Source organism: Astatotilapia calliptera, chromosome 6, assembly GCF_964374335.1.
Source record: "Astatotilapia calliptera chromosome 6, fAstCal68.1, whole genome shotgun sequence".
In the NCBI taxonomy this organism is placed as follows: domain Eukaryota; kingdom Metazoa; phylum Chordata; class Actinopteri; order Cichliformes; family Cichlidae; genus Astatotilapia; species Astatotilapia calliptera.
In genome coordinates this window covers 35,174,479-35,181,319 of record NC_137427.1, presented here as the reverse complement: position 1 = coordinate 35,181,319, position 6,841 = coordinate 35,174,479, and the positions used below count along the sequence as shown (strand labels likewise).

At 41.9% G+C, this 6,841-nt stretch overlaps 1 long non-coding RNA gene across 1 annotated transcript; it reads right to left on the bottom strand.

Moving 5' to 3' along the window:
- Positions 1 to 722: 722 nt before the first annotated feature.
- LOC113023352 (uncharacterized) lies at positions 723 to 3,322 on the bottom strand. The gene is made up of 3 exons (XR_013909821.1): positions 2,613 to 3,322; positions 1,290 to 1,473; positions 723 to 1,114 (listed from the first exon to the last, which is right to left on the bottom strand). It is a non-coding gene; the product is annotated as an uncharacterized LOC113023352 (long non-coding RNA).
- Positions 3,323 to 6,841: the final 3,519 nt, after the last annotated feature.

The window sequence follows — 6,841 nt, the reverse complement described above, 5'->3', positions numbered from 1 at the left end:
TAACATGACAGCCACACATTGGAGATCTGAAACTTTAAACGGCGTACATTTAAAACAGGTCACTCACTGTTTTCAATGCCCATAGCTTAATAAAGAAGGTCAGGAAGTCACTTTATTTTGGCTCCAGATCAAATTGAAATTTGTAGATTGAACAGCTGATAAATAGTTTACAAATGTTACTGATACATTTTCTAATCTGTGTTGTATTAGCTGTAGTTCTAGCAGTGTGAAGCAGAGCAGATTCAACCTAACCTGTTTGCTCCTAAACTGATGGTGTTAGTAATGTATGTCTTAACAAGTTGCTTATATAAAACTTATTAGTTCAGCAGACAATCTATGTCATGTTTAAAGCATACTATAAATTAAATAACTAATGAAAATTTGATGCTTCCTGCTCATTTTACACAAAAACTCTGAACATAATCTCAACAGGAGCATATTTCCATGGTGATCTTACCAGGTAACAAGAGAGCCACCTGAAACACTGGAAACTTAGAAATTAGGCTCAGCGTGCATCACTAACAGATTAACCTTGCTTCACTGTCCACCACTCTGAAGCCAGTCGCCCAGAAGAGGGAGACTAAATTCTGAAAAGGCTGCCGACCCAGTACTTCATAATAATATGCTAAAAATACAGAAATGTTATTGAAGCTGTGTGATTGGGTTAAAAACAGTATGTGGAATTCTGACTACTGCAATACAAAGTTAAAGAATTACCAATATGAAATTGTGACATTTAATTAAAAAAACAAATAAAAAAAAACAGTCATCTGGCACAGGTAATCATTGGGTAGAAAAAAATCAAAACATTAACATAAGAACCTGAAACATCTTATATCAGCATCTCAAGAATGAATACACAGTAATTTCATGAAAACTCACTTTTTAGGAGGGTTGTTACAGTCAGGTAAGGCTACAGGCTGAATCCCAGTCAGTGGCTCAGAAAGTTCCAGTAGCATGATGTCATGCTTTCTATTAAAGATATTTATCTTCCATATGTTTGTCTTAACGACACTGAAGACAGTCAAAGATGCTTTGTTTATAGGGCTTTTTCTTTGCCACTTCCTGGACCTGTCCTGGACCTGGATGAACTCCAACAATCACACTCAGAGTCCTGCACAAGAGAAATAGTGACTGTACTATTAAAATATGAGAATGATGAATGTTGTTATTATCTTATTGTTGCTATGAAAAATTATTGGTAATTATTTTTGCTTCAGTATTTTAAGACACATTGCAGGACAATTTGTTAATGACTTTTCTTTATGTAAAAACTGTAGATTTCTCACCATCCACTCTCCTGGCAGTGAGCTGCAGTCAAAACCCACCGTGGATGGATCAGTGAGCCGCCACAGTAGCCCGCTATTCCATCCTTTTGTGAAATAACTTTCACGTGATAGCGACGCTCATTTTGACAGTCGTGACCACCATAGATTCTCTTGCGCAAATCCACCACGGTGCTTACTGTGACACCTGAAATACAGTACAGTACAATAAATTGTTGTTTTTTTTACTTTACTTAAGTACAATTTTGAGGTACTTTACCTAAGTAGTTCTTTTTTTCTGACTACTTTTTACTTTTACTCCCTACTCTTCAGATTCAAGCTAAGTATAATTAGAATGAAAAAAGTTAGGCTAAAGTTTGTATTCCCATCAACTGATGTTATGTTATTACATACAGTTCGTTTAGCTTTGCACATAGAAAGAGATACTTTTTACATGAGTACATTTCAGAGCCGGTACCTTTCTACTTTTACTTGAGTAAAGAGTTGAATCAGTACTTCAACTTATACTGCAGTATTTTTTTAAAAGTAGTATTTGTATTTCTATTTAAGTACAGAATGTCTGTTGCAGGTGGGGAGAGCTTTCATTTAAAACAGATTAAAACCCATTTGAGTTCCACTAGGTCTAAAGACAGAGATGTATTTTACATTGCTAGACAATGTTTGAAAATTGATATTAAAGGGATTACTTAAGTGATATTTGCCAAGCAGTAAAACATTCTTTTGCACCACTATATAGATGAGAATTTGAATTTAGATTTAAATTTGAAAAGTTCACACATATTTCTTTATATTCGTATTTGGTGTGAGGTACGTAAAAAAACAAACAACCAAACAAAACCAAAAGAAAAATCCCCACAAAACCCCACAAAAAATAAACACAAAACAAAACATCTAATAAAGTTATCATTAAAAACATTTAAATGTTAAAAAAAAGGCTTTCACATCTCTTACATTTCATATCAGTCATTATCAATAAATCTACTCATCTAAGCAGAGTAATGATCCATGTCTGTGCAGTGTTATACTTTAAGGATTGGCATGGTTTGCAATACTACGGTGGTGAGGCACAACGTGCTATTTCTTTCACACAGCTCAGAGTCCCTGATAGCAGCACTGGGACCAGACAACGAGCTTTTAAAAGAAAAGCTGTAAAAAGTCTCCTGAATGAAAAAAAATCTCTAATAATTAAAAAAACAAACAAAAAACCCACAGAAACCTGGAACCATGACAGCAAAACTTGTTTAACGCAGATATCTGATTACCCGAGGAACAGTTTTTTAAAAACAAACACACACACATACGAAATAAGTGCTGTTGTTGACTCACCAACCCACAAAAGGAGAAGGAGGAACTTCAGATGAGCCATTGCTGTCATTCTGCTTGCAGTGAATGCTGTGCTGGGACCTTTTTAAACCTCTTCTCACTGTACTGGTGGTCATGGAGTCACCAATCACAGAGAAGAACTTTATCAACAACACTCCATTGGCTGGAACGTTCTTCATGCAAATATTGAATATGTCTTGTTTTTAAAAAAAATAAATGTGTTGCTCCTTGTTAATTACCTTGCTTTTCTTCCTGGAGAAAAAGAAGGTAATTAACCTGGAGTTTTTATACAGCCAGACTGGGGAACTAAGCTCATGGTTTCATTCCACCTGCCAGACTGCTTTGAACATCGTGGCTCCATTAAAAACCAGGCACCCTAAAACTAAATCTGAGCCCTGGCTGAACGACACGACCCGAGCTGTCACACGTGAGTGCTGTCGAGCTGGGCGTATCTGACATTATTCTGTCAAACTGCCACAAGCTGCGTGTTTTATTTAAAACCACTAATCCTGTTCTTTGTGCACCACGTACTGACTGTATGGAGCCCTCGTCTGAAGCCTGTGAAAATATTTTACACTTTTGTAGTGAGGAGGTCTCCTCCACCAGGGCCCAAATCTCTCCTTGTGCTCATGACCCCTGCTCTGCTGTCTTTGACAGGTTTGAGCCACTCTGTCCTCTTTAAAGGAGACTGTTGGTCGTTCTAAGCCTGCAGGGTCTCCAAATGATGCTGTCCCTCCTCGGGTCTTAAAAGTGGTGTTACCCGTATAAATGATGACACTGGACGCAGCGTGTTCGGGTGATGTTTTCCAACTTTACTCGTAACCCCGGAAGCCCCCCCCCCCACACACACACACACAGCCTTATGGGAACAGTAGTCTACTGCTACACCTCCTCCTTTTAGCTAAAGACATACTTCATAACGACTCAAACAGCTCACTAGAACAGAAATGGGGAACATCATGAAACGTGAAAATTATACACATCCCTCATTTGTTCACTTACATTTAAACAAAACACATTATTGTAAACATCTCTAACAGCTTAACCCATCTTTGAATAGGGCATGAATGGATAACTTCAGAGAATTACACATCCAGTTTTTCAGGAGGTCTCACCACTCGACCAGATCTGGTAATAGTCCCTGAGGTGGCTCCTATTTCTCCTCAGAAAACGCCTGTCTGTCTCTACCACATAGGATCTGGGAGCACTGGCAGGTCCAACTACTGCTCCAGTAGTTCCTTCAGTGGTAATCCACACTTTCTGTCCTGACGATAGTTCCGGAAGCGGTCTGACTCTATGTCTGCGGTTGTAGTGTTTTGCCTGCTCACGCCTCCCCTCTTCATCTTTTTTGCGAAAAGCCTGTAGGTCAGGTCACTTTGGCACCAGCTTTGCCACAGCTTGTGGCAGCGTGGTCCGCAGGTGTCTCCCCATAAGCAACTGCGCCGGCAAGAGCCCATGTTCCAGTGGGGTGGCCCTGTACGCTAGCAGTGCTCTGGTGTAGTCACAGTCCTTTTCCCACAAGTCTTTAACAGTACGAACAGCGTGTTCTGCCTCCCCGTTGGCTTGGGGGTACCTCTTTGGCAAAGTGCTTGAACTGTTCTGATGAAAATTGCGGCCCGTTATCCGATACCAGTCCCGGCAACTCCATGTCTTGCAAAGGCTTCTTTTACAGCATTAATAGTGACCTCTGCAGTTGTGTGTCTCAGTTCAGCTATCTCAATGTACCTTGAGAAAAAATCAATAATCAGCAGGAAGTGTTTCTTTGACCACTCGAACAGATCCATGCCAAGTTTTTGCCATGGGCGGTCGGGAACAGGAGTTGCCAGCATTGGTTCACGGCACTGTAACCTATGTTTTTGACATGTTTCGCACCTGTCTACTGATAGGTTTGTAGCTTGAACCCATCCGCTGGAACGTTGAAGACAATATAATTACACCGCAAAGCAAGACACAAGTAGGCAAGGTTCTTCATGTTTCTCGTGCACGGGACAGGCGCCGTTCCTTCGCTTGACCCCAGTTGCTCTCGTCCGTTCTCCCGTACCACTGTCCTTTTATTGAGGTTACATGAATATGCATAGGTTCATTAACATATAACGTCTACATACACACAAAGAGTACCGTGTGTGTGTGTGTGTGTGTGTGTGGTGGGTGTGTGTGTGTGTGTTACTGCTGATCAAAGGGTCATATACATGAAAGCACACAACAAACATCCTTGGTCAGGAAGAGGGTAGACCCCCCCCCTCACCCCAAATGGTTCACCCTAGATAACACGGTGAGGAAGTCCAGCATTTCATCTAAACAAAAAAGCACTTAGACTAGAACAAACGTAGCTACGTTAATCCTACCATAAAACAATAAGACAAGGTACGACCTCTTCCCATGCTCCCAGGATGTAGGTGTGCATTCTAGTGTGGAATACACACCAAGCCTTTGCAGCCTGTTAAAGATCACACAACCTCCATCCATCCATCTTCATCCGCTTTATCCGCAGTGTTGGGAAGGTTACTTTTCAAATGTATTCCATTACAGAATACAGATTACATGCCCCAAAATGTATTCTGTAACGTATTCCGTTACGTTACTCAATGACAGTAACGTATTCTGAATACTTTGGATTACTTAATATATTATCATGCTTTTTACAACAACGTGAATGTACTATTGCTGTGTGATTTATTACTATTACTGAAGGTCTGCGACTCCGAACTGTAGTAAAGGGACCTCTGACTAATACGGCGGGGTCCCTGTCGGCTCGTAGCCGAAAAATAGCTTTACTTTGTTGTGTGGGTCAACTTTTCTTGCGAGAGACAGAGAGAGGCGTTGAAAGACTGCTCCAGAGTTTTCCGGAGGAAAACACGAACACGGTGTACAGTCGAGTCTTAATAGCTTACTTACAACTGGGCTCGTCAGGCACTCTTCTTGGCTGCAGTGGTTATTATTATATTTACGTGCTTCCAGCTCCCGTTTTTTCTCAATGACTGCTCGTACCTTTCCATTATCCTTTTTTCTCCCTCCTCGCGCTCACAGACCCATAACGTGTATGGCAGTCCATTCTCCCTGCAGCACGGACTACACTGCCTATGATGCTACATTCTTTAGAGCTATGCTTGTAGCATTCTGCCTGTTAGCTTAGCACAACAACAACAACAACAACAACGAAAAGGCGCTCTCTCACCCAGGAAACACACAGTCGCAGAGAGAGAGAGCGTCGCCCTGTAACCATGGCAACCGTAACGCTACCCCCTGGAACGAAAGAACGTAGCTGTCAAACAAAACCCAAACAGTCCTGACCCGTGACAAAATGAAACAGGAAAGTACCGCAGTGTAATCCATTTATTTCAACAAAGTAACTGTATTCTGAATACCACCTTTTTAAACGGTAACTGTAACAGAATACAGTTACTCATATTTTGTATTCTAAATACGTAACGGCGGTACATGTATTCCGTTACTCTCCAACACTGTTTATCCGGGGCCGGGTCGCGGCCTGCATTTTGAAACGCCCTGGTGGCCTTCATGCAAACGTGACAAAACCTCCGCTCTCATTTGAGGTGGTATCACAAGTCTCTCCCCTTTCATTAGAAGACCATGGACTAGATTGAAGTCCATTCTGTATTGCCAGTACCCCTTTAACTCTGGATCTAGTTTACCTTTTTCTGGCCAGCCTGTCCCACATTGATACACCACCTTTCTACACAGGTCATCCATTTCCTGCGCCAACTTAATCTCCTCCAGCCTTTTATCTGTTGCTGGGAGATGGGAAACTACACCGTCCACGAAAACCTCCACCTCTGTTTCCAGCTGAAGATCCCCAGCAGAAGGAGGCCCCGCCAGCAGTGCTCGTGAGAGAGCATCAGCAGTGACGAGGTTCTTCCCTGTAACATGGACAATGGTGAAAGTAAAGCGCAGCAGCCTGCTGAGTTGGAGTACTGAGCGAGCACTTCTGGAGAGCTTAATATCCCTTTTAGTCTCCTAAACGCTGTTTTCTGTGGCTCCGCCCATATCCACTCATTTCTGTCTTTTAGCAGTTCCTTTAATGGTGTGGTGATTGTGGCTAGTTGTGGCATAAACTTGGCAAGATAGTTGGCCATGCCCATGAGACGGTGCACATCTTCCACACTCTGAGGCTGCGGCAGCTGCTGGATTGCTGTTATCTTGTTGGGATCAGCCTCAATGCCTTTTGCTGACACTGTGTGTCCCCCAAAGATTATTTGACTTTTAGCAAACTCACA